Here is a 15870-nt window from a genome sequence, read left to right on the forward strand (position 1 = left end):
TTGCAATTTATGTTAGATATAGTCTAGATCCAATTGCAAATGAAGAATTTCAACAGACTGAAGTAACATGATTACTTCTACTGGTTTGGTCTTCTAATTGCTTTTGCTTACCTTGACAATGAAGGCTGCTAGTACCTTTATATACATCTTCCTAGGAATGGGAAATGTTCTCCAAATTTAATTGTGTTAATATACAAATTTGGAAATAGAGATTGGCTACAGGAATGCAGTCAATATAATGTGCCATAAATCCACAAAATACTTCTTTATTATTAGAAGTCACTAGATTGTATTTGAGAAAATGGAAGATTTTCTGTACACATATTATGCTAGGAAATTCTTAAATTCTTGCACTTTCATTTGGAATATTTTGTGTCATTAGTGTCAAGAACAAATAATACATAGATGTATTTATTCAAAGTTTTATTTTGGAAAAAATACACAAAATGCCTTGTGATTGCAAGAAAATAAATGTTTTCTGTTGAAGAAATTTCACTGGTTTCTTTACTTTGACAAGTTTCACTGCTATCTCTGGACACATAAGAAGAAAACCTGTGAACATAGAACTTAGGTGAACACTGTATTTAACCAATGATTTTTTTTCTTAGACCTTAAAAATGAAGTACAGAACTCATTTTATTGTTTTTAAAGTATTGTAAATAATTGCAATATTAATTATGAAGACAATTAAGACATGAATAATACTAGGTAACTTTTTAAAATACATAGTATTTTAAAAAGAAAATAGTATAAATCAAGTATCATTGAAATTTTAATTGCACTTAGCTTTCTTCTATTTAAATCTCATAAGTCAGGTCAAATTTAAATTATAAACAAATGTCCACAACTTGAGTTCAATGGAGTTTTGGAATTATTACACAGGATTTTTGATTCAGTGTGCTGTCCTGGTAATTGATGTCCATGTTTATTAAAATGTCTCAATTTCTATGTGAGATATGACTAGTAAACTAAAATTAAACAAACATGCCTATTAAAACATTCAGGACCTTCCTGAAAATTCTTTCTATCCCATCCTTCAAAAAAATGTTTTTAAAAAATCAGTTTTTTTTTTTTACTTTGAAACTTTTAAGGACCTTGTGACAAAATAAATTTTAAAAAAGAATTAATCAGTTTATTAAAAACTCTGCATCTATTCAAATTTACCCAGGTTTATTTTTAGTTGTGATTAGGAAAAGAAGACAAACTGCAAGTTAAAGCAGACCCCTGGAGAAATTGTTTTATAATAATGTTAGAATACAGAAAGAAATGTTTGAAGAAGAATGTGATTTTGTTGGGTCACACAATATGACCTTTAGGGAATGATAATGAAATGCAAATATAGACTTGATGTTTATCACACCATTTATTTTCCTTTGAGAATGTTTTCCTTATGAGTTTTCTCCTGAATGTAAAATATTCAACACGATAATTGGATTATGTTTTCCTTTTCTCAGGAAGAAGGTGTGGTTCTTGATTCATTAAGATTAAATGATGAGATGAAACCAAATCCAGATTGCACTGATTTGTTCAGGAAGGGTGGTTTTGGAAGCTGTGCCCTGAAGCCTGGGCTGAGACTGCCTGCAGGGAACCTGTCCCCTGAGAATGCAGTGACTAAAGTCTCAGCCTGGCAGCTGCCTTTGGAAGACTTCCAAGAAATCCTGTGGAAGGAGAGAGAGTAAGTGCTCATCTTTGTCTCCCTGAACAGAGTTCCTTCAGTCTGATAAGCTGGTCATTTGATGATGCATTTGACCTACGTGTAGACACAAGTTGTAAGATCTATGCCCAACATGTGTGAGGCCCTGAGTTCAATCCCCAGGGATTGGAAAAAAAAAAGTGTACGATTTGAAAAGATGAGCTACACACACACACACACACACACACACACACACACTTTTAATTTTGAAAGTAACTCATAACTTGTTAATCCTTACCATTCTTTTAAGATGACTTTTACCATTAACATGTTATCATCTCTCATTAGGCTAATGATAATTGTATTTGGATTTTTAATGTAGACTTTCAAAATACTGTGTATTCTCTATGTTTTATAGCTTTATTAGACTTTAGTGAGTCAACAAAGATGAATAAATGTTAATATTATTAATGGACAAATCAGTTTTATGACTCATTAATCACAGAAAGGAACCCTTACATGCTGTCCAAGGTGAAATAGAGGAGGCACACGGGACTTGAGACTAGGTGACCTGGACCTCCTTCCTCCCTGGTTCTGACATGTTCTAGCCAGAGATATTGGGCTACTGTTTCCCTTAAGGACACAAGGTGGCGCTACTATGCTGCTGCTATCCTTTAATAACATATGTTCCTAATCCTGTTTGTTTTGTTTTGTTGATATTGGGGATTGAACTCAGGGGCCCTCAACCATTGAGCAATATTCCAAGCCCAATCTTGTATTTTATTACAGACAGAGTCTCACTGAGTTGGTTAGGCCCTTATGGTTGCTGAGGCGGGCTTTGAACTGATGGTCCTCCTGCCTCAGCCTCCTGAACTGCAGGGATTACATATGTTCACCAAAATCCTGGTTCTTAAAGCAACGCCTCCATGTACTCTATCCATGCATCATAAGCATGGCTGGACAGCCCATCTCTCACACATGGTTTTGGCTGGGAGGGCCCCTGGCAATGGGAGGAGTGTGGGTTATTTCATGATCTGGGCAGGTAGGAGGCAGTCATGTTTGAGACACCTTTGTCCTGTCTTCTTCTTCATGGCACCCTTGTGAGGATTACACACAAATGGTGTCTGGGAAAGAGGCCAAAATGTGAAATACTAGATATGGAATATGTTGTGTGTGTGTGTTACCTTCACTATTAGCTTAAAAGTATTAGCATAATGTGGATGGAATTTTTTGATGCATTTTAAAATATACCTACCAAATCTGAAAGTAATTATTTCTCCATCTCCTTAGTTAAAAGACTCTAAATGGATAGAGCTAGAAAAAGAATAGCGATGTACACACACCCATAGATGATAAGTATATATTATATACTTCTATATATGTCACATATTTAAATAATTATATAATATCAATTTTTATAGATGATGTAAGTGTGTAATATATTATAGATTTGATATCTGTTTTGTATTGACTCAAATAGTAATAAGCACATGCACAAGCTTTTCAAATGTACTGCAACTGTTTATCTGCCATTCCTTCTCCATCAGCCTGAAGTGTCTCACTATTCACTCTCCATTTTTCAAGCAATACTAATTCCTTTTTGCAGATTTTTTTATCCGTGCTTCACAACATTTATAGATTGTGTTAAATTGTCATCTGTATACTAATGTATACTTATTATTCTACCATCAAGTATAAATTCCTAATAGAGGAAAAAAAAACATTAGTAGAAAAAAGAATGCAACTGAGTACGATTTACACTTGTACACATGTTAAAATCTCATCTGGCCCTTGAAGTCTCAGTGAAATTGGAGCCTATTAGTTTTTATTTCTTGAAAGATTTAGCTCTCTGTAGTCACATACTTCTCTCAAATCTGCCACAGTGTAATAGGAACGGTGTTCTGCATTTCTGCAGATAGAACCTTTTCTATTCTAGGTTGTCGGATTTAATGGTATTCATATGCTACCTTTATGCGTCCAGTCATACACATACACAAAACATATTTCTGACTTCCTTGTACTGAATTGTCAATCCCCAGAGGAAGCAAACTCTCAGTTCTCAGCTACTTCAGCATGTAAACCTAGATATGCCAAAGAATGAAGCAGGGTGGGGGTCTGACTCGGCTCTGGCTCTGTCTTTCCACTGCCTCTTAGAAACAATTCCACGGGGGTCATGAGTCCTGGTGTGTGTGTCTGTCAATCAGCATTTGCATGGAACCCACAGGAGGCCACTGCAGTCTTTATACCACAAGAGAATGTTCCCAGGGATATAGTATCGCTAGGATTCTCTCTAATCTTACAACCCTTTCCTGGAATGTCAATGAGTGGGTAGTTTCAGTAAAGAAGCTATGAATATAATTTTTTCTGTGTTTCCATCTAGTCTCTTGACTAGAACACAGGAACCAGCTACAGAAATACAGGGAATCATTTTACCCATGTATGTCCCTCTCTAGAACCTCTCATCAAGTCCACTAAAATTATTATACTGTTCATATTCAGAACACTGTTTAATTTTATGAACAACTTCCCAACATAGAAACCTGATGTTCTTACAGACCTAGGTGGACCTAAACATTAAGAGAGCAGAGTTTTGGCACTACCAAATCCTCTGTAAAGGAGGCCATGAGGTAAACTACTTTGATGAAATGTCGAAGCATATGAATCAGTCTTCCACTTCAACTATGCAGAGCACTCTGTCCCTTATAAATGCTTGCTTTGTGTCATTTAAGCTGAACTTCAGTTCATCCTATTTTAGTTCCTTAATCCTTAAAAGTAGCATGCTTATATTTTGCTTTGCTTCATTAAGTGTTGAAAATTTTTGATAATAAAATGAGATTTAAAGTACCATAGAGAAAGTGTAGTGAGTTAAAAAGCTTTAAAGATATATTTATATATGTGTATATATATATATACACACACATATGTATACATATATATAAATATATATATAAATATATAATATATATTTAGAAAAATAAATATGACATTTCTATTTCCTATATATATGTACATCTATTATTCAACACAATGTGAAAAGTAATATATATTGAATATATTGGCTGCTAGATACAAAACTAATATCAGGAGAGTGTTCAGGCAGCAGTCAGGGAGAGCTGTAGGCAGTGCGGTCTTCTTGGATGGGTTCTGTGGCATGACAGTGCACTTGTCCCTGATTGCTTTACCTCCAAGCCTTGCTGTCTGAGTTAATGTGCTTAATTAAATTTCTTATCTAATTAAATAAATTATACATGGCTTTGTTGGCAACTTAAGAACACCCATTGATAAAAATGTAATTATAAGTAGCTGGGAATGTGATCACAAAATAACATCTTTGTTGCTTTTGAAAGTATATTTGTAGTAACTTTTATTGTTAGCAGTTAAATACTAACTCTAAATTTTAGACGGTTATAAAAATAAATACATTTGTGTTTTTCATGCCCAATTATTTTTATTTGGCAAAAATATTTTGAAACTAATGACTTACTAGGAAATACTGATTAGACATTTTTTCAATGCAATTTTCCACAGTGCAAAATTATTAGTATTTATTCCCAGATATTAATGTTTCAAGACTTCACTTCCAAGAAATGTTTTGAATAGGTCTTCCTGTACAAATATCTAAACTTAATCTTCAACTACTATGAGATCATGATAGATAATAATGTATTAAAAATCAGACATAGGGACTGGGGATGTGGCTCAAGCAGTAATGTGCTCGCCTGGCATGCGCGGGGCACTGGGTTTGATCCTCAACACCACATAAAAATAAAATAAAGATGTTGTGTCCACCGAAAACTAAAAATAATATTAAAAAATTCTCTCTCTCTTAAAAAATATTTTAAAAAATCAGACATAAAAGTAATTTTAGCATTTTATTAAAGTAATTTTAGCATTTTATTAAAGTAATTTTAGCATTTTACCTTTTAGAACCTATACATTTCATATATATCAATCTGATTTTTAAAAGTTCATAACATCAAATAAAAGATAATATATTTTTGTTGAGTCTTATGTTTTTAATTTTGTTTTTTTTAAATAATGTGTACATGAAATATGTAATATTTTTTAAAGTAGATGTGGGATTTTTTTTCTTTGCTTCTTATAGTTCAAGTAGCATCACCCTGGCATTCATTTCAATTGTACATTTAACTATAGAATGAATCATTTTTGAAAATCCCTCTGAAATGGAATAAATTGATTAGGATAAAATATTAAGGACTTGTAGAGTGCCCTCTGCTGCATAAATGTGGATGTGCAATATCCTCAATGCTTGCACTAAGCCACACATTTTTTTAAAAATGGGGCCACACTAAAAATATTTAAGCACCACATGTTCATTTAATGATTTTTTTGTGAATTACTTGCCTCCTCGTGTACATGATCAAAGTGTAATGTTTTACTTATTACAAGTATTTGACTTTTTAAGGAAACTGATATATTGGATGTTTATTTAAGATGTATACTTACAAAGAAAAATAGTACTATACTGGATGTTTATTTAAGATGTATACTTACAGAGAAAAAATAGTACTATATTTGAAATGTTACTAATTTGCTTTATATAGAAAACAAGTCATTATTAATTTTAATTTACTTTGGCCTGATTATATTCTGTTTAATTCATGAATTGGCTTTGGATATTTAGTCTAGGTCTAGATATAATATCTTTATATCTCATGTGACTGAAAGTATATGTGAAATAATATAATTATTTATATTACAAATCCTCCAGCTAGTATTTGAACCATCCTTACCTAATCAGAGAAAGTCCAGAGAGAGAGAAAGAGACAGAAAGACAGAAAGAGAGAGAGATGATCTTCTTCTACTAGGTAAAAAACCCTGAAAGAAAAACAACTCCAATAATTTTGATAAAACTTAATATTAAGCAACGTGGGTCAACATTCATTCTGCAGTGATCAAATAACATTTTGTTAATGCACATTATTTTGCCCAAAAAGTTTAACTCAATTTGAATTATTAAATTATCATTTGATTTAAATGCATTGTCAAAAGCTGACACTTGATTTCTGAATATATAGGGTTTTGAATTTGTGATTTAAATATCTAGAATTTATCAATTTTTCAAGTATAATTTTCTTAGCATTCTGTTTTTCAAATAACAAAATTAGTTTTAGGCAAAATATCAAAGCATATTCCATTACACAAATGTAGTTAACTAAAATTTTTGATTCATTTTTTAGTCATTTTACATTTTGTCTGCCATTTAAGTTTTTCAAATGTTGACAATATTCCAAGTTTCTATTCATTCAAACCTAATAAATCAAAAATTTAAATTTTATGATGATTATCTTGAATGTCCCAACAAAGTTTCAAGCTTAGAACTACAATTTTTAGACTATTCAACTTAAATTCAAAGTGCTAGTCAATACCTGAAAACTTTTAATATTCTAATATGCATTATCATCCCAAATTTAAAGTTTCCATGTGCCCAATAGGTATTGTATTTCCTAAAGTATTTCAATGATTTGTAGACATACTTTCTAACTCAACACAAAATAATATATTTGGTGATCTGAAAATTATTTCTGTACTTATTTTCTTCTCAACATCCCAAACACAGTCACTAATTTGGACAGAAATAAATCTTGGTAAAAAGCTTGGGTGTTAGCTGGCTGGGTTTGCTCATCAGAAATTGGAGCTGAGGCTATTAATCGGAAGCATAGATATTCATGGGCACAGTTTTGAAACCTAGACTTCTACACTGAACTTTTTAATTTGGTAATTTTGTTTAATGTATTTACTGTGATAATAGGATTGCAAATCAAAATCCTTATAAAAATTATGGTGGATTTTTTTCAACCTGAGTCCTTTGTAGTTAAACTAAGCTGTAAATAAGTCTTTTATATCCTTGTATGGCTTGATTCATGCAAATGCAATTATATAACTCTTTAATGGCTCTTTATACATTTGATTGGATTAAACTAATATATTTATAGCCTGACACTATTTGAATTATTCTTACAGCATTGCTACAAGGAAAATTCATATTTCCTACAGATAGGTAAATGATGCTCAATTTTGATTCCACATGCATTTTCTAGCTTTATAAATACATTTCAAGATCTTCCTAATAGCACTTACCATTACTAAAATAAATCTGTATGTGCTTATTAATTATAATTACAATAAGGCTGTAACTATCAAACACAAATATCTCAGTGTTATGTAACACTCAGAATTTATTTAGCTAGAGCTGAGCATGTGCGGTCTTCACTAGTTTTTTGCTGTTTCACATCAAATATCCCTTGTCTGAGCTTAGAGTTGAGGAATGAGGAAATCAACTCCATCATGAAACGAGGAAAAAGAAGGAGGATGTTTGAACAGAAATCTAATATCTCAGACAGGCGAGGACAGGCCAGCTGTAAAGATCAACCTATGCTAATGACAATCACACATAAATTAATTATTTTCAGTGACTCACTCTAGTGGACATTGTGGGCAAGGAAAAAAATATCAAAGGCTTAGGTGTTAAAAAACCAGATTTTATCCTACTTCTGTTTCTATTTCTACAAATGGAACATTAATCTAAATTATTTCCAGTAGTTTAAATAGAGATCACACTGAAATTGCTTTGTTGAAACTAAATTGCAAATAATAAAAATATTTTCGATCCCCAATAAGTGACTAATTTTTAAACTTAGATGAGCTTCTTGGTGTTCTGTGTCATCTCAGAGGATGCTTCCTTCATATATGGTTACAAGAGGAAGATGTGTCAAAATGAAATTAGAAACATGTATGTCCTTCTGTGGGTGGAAGTCATGGCAATCTGAGGAACTGATAGAAATGCACGGCAGCAAGCAGAAGGGCAGTGTTGGCAAAGCCGAGTTTACTTTGTTTGATCTACAGTAAAGCTAATTGCCAGAATAACAAATTCAACCAAGTTTTAGTCAATATTTATACATTTTATACATTGAAAGCACATTTTCTCTCATAATGGCCATTAACAAGTATCAAAGATTAGGAGGAAAGAAAACACAAAAATTGATACATTCCTAAAATCTTTTTCAAAATATGTCTGTTTCACTTTCTTTTACTTCTTAAATGTTTTAGGATGCGTGTTGCTCTGGAAAAGAAGGTAGAACGCCTGGAGTCAGCTCTGTCCCTGTGGAAATGGAAGTATGAGGAGCTAAAGGCCTCCAAGGAGGCCAACGTGCAAGAGGTACATCAAGATTCAGAGGATTGTGTGTCTCTGGGGTCTCTCTTTTGTGATGGGAGACTATGACTAGAGATGATGAGTTTTGTTGCACTTTAATGCAGATTCATTCGTTTCCTAAACTTTGTACAGATTTTGATGGCATATAGCAGTTTGCGGTTTGGTCTTGGGACTTATATTTAGGTCTAATGATGTGATGGTATTGAGGTTGGTATCTCTCGGCAACCTTGGAGGGTTGCTCTACTGACAAGGGATATTAACAGGAGAATGGTCTGGAGTATTTGGGGGTAGCTAGGGACTTGATAGCACTATATAATGCCTCAGAACATTGACCTATACATATTTAGTAAACTACACATAAACAGCGTCGTGATGCTTGGGAGGAAAGGTATTAGAAGGGAAAGGAAGAAGTCACTAAAGAGAATGAGAGTAAACAGGTAGAATTCAAGGAAAGGTGAATAAGGAAATTGAAAAGAAATGAAAAGACAAAAGAAAAAAATAGAAAATAAAAAAATTTAAATAATAAAAAATGTTTAAAAATTTTAAAAATAAAAATTAAAAAAAATTTTAAAATGCAGTCTTAGAGTTGGATTAACTTCTCTTCCAGTAGGTGGAGCTGTGCCCACCAGGCCAAGCTTCTCCTCTCAATACGCAGGAAGCAATCACTGTGAAGGGGCTCCTCCTCCCGCACTGGGCGGCTCTCCAATCCTGAGTGTCTAGGGCCTTTTCTTGTGTCTAGTCACTTCCCCACTTTTCCTCCAGCCAGGCCCTGTTCACTGGTGACCTCACCACAATACTGGATACAGGCCAGGTCTGCTGCTCCAGGGAGCCCTATTTTCTTGAACAACTGAGAGAGAGAAGGGAAATTGCATAGTAAAGGAAGGAGACCCTCACTGTTATACAAAATTACATATAAGAGGAAGTGAGGGGAAAGGGAAAAATAAACAAGAGAGGGAAATGAATTACAGTAGATGGGGCAGAGAGAGAAGATGGGAGGGGAGGGGAGGGGACGGGGGATAGTAGAGGATAGGAAGGGCAGCAGAATACAACAGACACTAGTATGGCAGTATGTAAAAAAGTGGATGTGGAACCAATGTGAATCTGCAATATGTATACGGGGTAAAAATGGGAGTGCATAATCTGCTTGAATCAAATGTATGAAATATGATATGTCAAGAGCTTTGTAATGTTTTGAACAACTAATAATAAAAAAAGACAGAAAAAAATAAATCCAAAAAGAAAAAAGAAAAAAAAAACATTCAGAGGAGAGAGAGCAGCAGGTTGCCTGTCTCGGAGTGGGTAACGCAGTGAACCCAGGGCAGAAGGCATGGCAGAGAGGAGAAGGTGGATAAAAGATTGAAATTCCTCTAAAGAAAACTATTTGAAACCACGTGTCAGTAGCAGACTTAGTCACACCCTGGCTGTAAGAGTCTTGTTCTGAATGGCACACTGTGCTGCAGTTTTATGTTAGTATTTCTGTTTCTTAGAACCCTCTATTGTATATATTTGAGATGTACATAGAGACGGTGAGATGGTTCTTCATCAACATGACAGTTGGTACCACTATAGACTCCTGGGAAGGGTCTGCTCACGATGTATTTCCTACCATCCATCATAAACAACTAACTGCTCATATTCTTTAATGAAGCAGTCTGAAATATCAATTTATCCCTAGTGGATTTAGGTTCTGTTCATGGTGGCATTATAATTATTTATGATCAACCATTTTTCTTTCTAAAAAAAAATTTTTGTTTGTAGATGAACACAGTACCTTTATTTTATTTATTTATTTTTATGTGGTACTGAGAATAGAACATAGTGCCTCACACATGCTAGGCAAGCGCTCTATCACTGAGCTACAACCCTAGCCGCCCCCCCCCATTACCTTTTTACATTTCTTTTGATTTATTGACTGTAGAATATTGTCATTGACCCTCTCATTTGAATGGTTTATTAATATCTAGTATTCAAAGACATGAAAAGAATGAAATCCTGCCATTTGCAACAATGTGGGTGGAACTGGAGATCATTGTGTTAAGTGGAATAAGTCAGGCGCAGAAAGACATCCTCTGTGCAACCTCACTCCAAAGTGAATATTAGAATACAGATGTCATACAAGTTGTGAGTAGAAAGGTGGTGACCACAGGCTGGAGCCAGGGAAAAAGGAGGCCTAGTAGAGGTCAAGCAGTGTGGGGTGACTGAGATGGGACTAAGAGGTTTGAGCTTGGTGTTTCACAGTAGGGTAAATATAGCAATGGTATGTGTTTCAAAAATCTGGAAGAAAATACTTTCAATGTTTTGCCATAAAGAACTGGTAAATATTTGAGGAGATAGGTGTGTTCAATACGATGTACATACTACAATGTATTCAATACACAATGTATTCATGTATTGAAACAACACACAGTGTCTCATAGACACATATACAATTTTTAAGTTTTAGGTATCAGTTAAAAATAAATTTAATAAAACAAAAAGAAAGTTGGGCACGGTGGTACACACCTGTAATCCCAGCAACCTGGGAGGCTGAGTCAGGAGGATCGCAAGTTCAGAGACAGCCTCAGAACTTAGCAAGGGCCTAAGGAACTTAGCAAGACCCTGTGTCAATAAAATAAAATAAAATAAAATAAAATGAAAAGAGCTGGGGATGTTGCTCAGTGTTAAAGTGCCTCTGGGTTCAATCATTTACTCTACCCCCCAAAACAATTAAAAAGGAAAGTAATTGTACATAATTCTGTGTTCATTGTATCAGTTAGTGTTCGGGAAAGAAAAATGAGCAAATCAAAGGAAAGAAAATAGTGAGCAAGAATCCTGACAACTAAATCCTTTCAAGTAGGTTAACATTTAGCAGGTGCATGTGAAATATGCAGATATTGTGTACATGTACACACACTTACATGGATATATGAACTGGTGATATTTATATATGAACAAGTACCTAACTGAACCTGGAGACTCTGGGTACAAACATTTGCAATTAATCACTTTACTTTTACTGGAAGAATAGTTTACAATATGAAAATCATGTTATTCTTAAATATGTGCATATGCTATATATGCTAAAGGATTCTAAATTTGACTAAGAAAACTAATATGTGAGATAAAATTGTTCTGAAATCCAATTTTCAAAAAGGCCACATGCATGTACTATCTCTTGCCACTAGTGTGCAGTGCAGACTTGATAATGTCACTGAGTTTCATAAGCCTTTTTATTCAAGAAATTTAACAGTAACATTGCAACTGGTTGGGGAAGAAGTCATGGTTTCAATTCATTTATAAAGCAATATGTATATTTTTAAATGTTTGATATTTTATATTCAAAGATGATTTTTGGTAGCAAGTCTGGTAATGTTCACTCTAAACAAATCAACAAAAATAGTTAGGTGAAAAAAATAAAACAAATATACAATTATAAAATATAAATTGTTGCTTCTTTGTTTGATGTCCATACAGAATTACATATTTATACACATGTGATGCTTTTACAATATATAATAGTGGTATGGTCTTCAGAATAGAAGAAGAAAGCTCAACAAATGAATAAAGAATTTTTATTATAGATGAAGAAAATTTATAGACATAAATGGTTTGTTCTATTTATATGGGATTGATAAAAATCTCTTTTCACTTCCTGACAAGTAACTCATGTTATTCTTAGAATCTTTTTGTATGAATGTTGTATGCACATTTATTTTAATTTTTATATAATGATGAAATGTTTAAAAATACTCAAAACTGAATAAGAATACCTAGTCACATATAATTATATGTCTTTTGTTTAATTCTTTTTAATAATGGATCACAACAGAAGAAGGATTTTATGGTATATTTTAAAATGGCATTGTCAGGTAAGTGTAAGGACAAAATATTCAAAGTATAGATACAAGTTGATTGACATTCAGAAAAAGTGTGTCATGATGCATGAGTTGAAATTTTATACATATTATTCTTTCTTACTCTCTGTCTCCTCAAAACTTTTGATAATTACCTTCACTTTCACTGTCTGGTTTTATGGTTTTATACATAAAACTGTTTGAATATAAGAGCAGTTATTTTGTGGATACCAGAAACAGTTTAAAAGCAAATTCATGTCTGGTTGAGGACTGCTGATGAAAAGATTAGCAATTGTTAGAGCTGGAAACAGATGTGCTTGGTCGAGCTAGATTTTTAAAAATGTATTTAAAAGTCTGGTGTGCTTTAGTGAGAAATCATTCTTAAATCACTGACATTTAGAGAAGAGAAATGGTAAGAATTTAATTGTAAAATCTAAGTAAGTATTTAAAATGCAACCAAGACAATGAGCAATAGAGGTAATTCTATCCAAAATGCTATTCCTGTGTTGAATTTAATACTTATTCAGCTCTTTCCTTGTAAGTCTATACATATTGATTTGGAATTAGATTAAGAATTCTAAGTGTGCTAAAAAGGTCATTCCTATGAAATCGCATGGTCTAGAGGATCAAATATTCATGCAAGAAACATTGATTAAAAATAATTGTGACAACTCATTTAAAGAATAAATGACTCTTATTCTTTCCATAATGGAAGAGATCCTTTGACATATATGAGAATACTGCTAACATTTTAAATCCGTCTCAATCTAAAAACCTGAAAGTTTACATTTTTCCTGAAAATACTGTGCTTCTACCTCTTATTCTTTTATGGATTGTATTAAATAAAATATAAAATATTCTATCATTTTATGATCATAAAATATGTCTAATAGTTTATAATTTGCAATGCTCTTCATTAAATGTTTGTGAATGATTATGTTCAGAGGCAAAGGCATCTCTTGCTACCCCGATTGTACTTACAGCCTGCATCAGAATCTTACCTCTGACATTTCAAACACCTTTCTGATGTGGTGGAAATAGGTTAGAATTACTAGCTGCACAAGCTAAAATTTTACACTTACATTTTTTAAAGATATATCATGGGGAAGCTGTTCTACACCTACCAAGTAAAGGTCCTTGAAGATTCTTAACAGAAATAGGTATCTGGAGAACTATTAGCACAGTTGTGAGAGCCAAGCTAATTTGGAAACATTGCCTCATTGCTATTCTTGGGGCTTAAGAAATAATTCCATAGAAGTGAGTGAAAACATTAATGTGTCTCTTCAATTCTCCCTCCAAAATACAGCTGGTACTGTTCCTTTCCATTCCTGCCCCATCCCCGTCAGAGCCAGCACAATCTCTTGCTTGGTGTCTCCGTCCAGGTCTCCTCACCACCATGCCTGACCTACTTGACTCCTTTTCCATCCACCAACCAAGGAGATATTTCTAAAGCTTTACATTAGTTTGAAACATTCCAAGACCTCCCTTGTACTTAAAGTAAGCACTGTCTTCCAAGAATTTTGGGAGACCAGGAAATGCAAATTCACCTGGCCAAACCACCTTGCAGACATTTGATGGATGCCCAGTGATGACACCACTCATTTCTACCTTAACTGCTGAGCAGTGACACAATTTTAGCTAATAGTGCCCAACAGACTTTTTTTTTTAAGTAAGTACCATCCCTTTGACTCCTCTGTTTGGAGGGCAGCCTTCTTCCACTCAGCCACTCTGTGGTTCTCTGGGTTCTCAGAGGCCACATAGCTGGATGATAGGCATCAGGATAAAGATTAGGAAAAAGGAAGGAGGTCAAGTGGGAATGATTTAGATGGGCCAGGCTTCAGAGTAGAGCACATGATTTCCCCTTCCCAACTCACAGGTGCGTTACTCTGTGGATGAACCACACCGAATTCTACGTGGAGAAATACATTCAAGTGTTTTACCCAAAAGGAGAAAGAAAATAGATTAGATAAGCATCTAACTAGTGTCCCATTTGGGGTCAACATGTTATCTAGTACAGTGATTCTTATTAATATGACATCTTGTTGATAAATGCGTTGGCTAAAATATTGCTTTCATTGTAATAGATGAATGATGAAGAATTCAGCTTATATTTAAGAGAACGTGGGCTTCCTAATTCTGAACCCTCATATTAAGCGCTTGCCTTACATCCATGCAGCTGTTTTTACCCCAGGGGACCCTGTCACTTCATGGCCTGTGTTCTGGAGAAAGATTGCAGGGTGTGTGCTTCCCACACACATCTCTTTCCCAGGGAAATGGGTGGTGGTGGGGGAACAGAGCTGCACATCTCCAGTTTCCCCCTCAAACTCACCAACCAGATGATCCCCCATCCACTTGGGAGACGAGTGGAGTCTTGGGGGGCAGCTGGGCATCTAGAGGGGTGATGGCCCATGTGGTTACTGGTCAGCAGTGTCTCTGCTCTTCTTCATCTTCTCCCTGGCCATGTGAACCTCTGGCTACACTGGTGTCCATTCCTTTCAAGAGACAAACAGAAGGACTTGCTCAGTACCTGGGCCCACGCTGCTCAGTGGTTAGGTCCACTCAGCCTTCTCTGTCCAGAACACCATAGCAACTTTCCCTGCTCCTACCTGCCAGGCACACCTTGCTGTGTGCTGCAGTCTGGCTGGGCACAAAATCACGAGCCACTCAAACAGGAACAAACTTTATTTTTTGAAACTGCTGCCAATGCTCCGTATGTGTCCGGGAAGATTGCCGATCGACCCACACCGCGTTCTCCCCATCCCAAGAGCAGGGTCCTCCTTCCTCCTACTGCACTTCCCCAACCAATGGGAACTCTTCAGGAGTCCTGTAGCAGGCCGAGGTGGACAGCAGGAGTCCAATATCCATATGAATGCAAATATTAACATAATCATATCATCTCAATGGCTTGCTGGCATCACCTTTCAACCAAAAATGCCATGCATCATATTACTTGGCTGTGGCTCTTAGCAGCTGTGCACCTCAGTTTACACATTACGTCATTAGAGTCATTCTTTCCAACACCTGCTTCTTTTCCTGTTTACCCTCCATACAAGGTGTGAAATTTTGAAGACCTCATCAGAACGAGTAGAGCTTTGTATTCATGTGCCTCAACCCGGTGTTGAGCACAAGTTCTTCAATTTGTGGTGGATCTGAAATGAGTTGGACACCATCCTGATATTTTCCTTGCTAGCTCCACTTGCATCTGTTCTGCACACTGGCTGTAGCTGCAG

At 34.9% G+C, this 15870-nt stretch overlaps 1 pseudogene; it reads left to right on the top strand.

Moving 5' to 3' along the window:
- The first annotated feature begins 1454 nt into the window (after nt 1-1454).
- Nucleotides 1455-15870, top strand: part of LOC143641355 (coiled-coil domain-containing protein 102B-like) — a 160212-nt pseudogene continuing 145796 nt past the window's right edge.

The sequence above is a fragment of the Callospermophilus lateralis genome, unplaced genomic scaffold, assembly GCF_048772815.1.
Source record: "Callospermophilus lateralis isolate mCalLat2 unplaced genomic scaffold, mCalLat2.hap1 Scaffold_98, whole genome shotgun sequence".
NCBI classification, from domain to species: Eukaryota; Metazoa; Chordata; class Mammalia; order Rodentia; family Sciuridae; genus Callospermophilus; species Callospermophilus lateralis.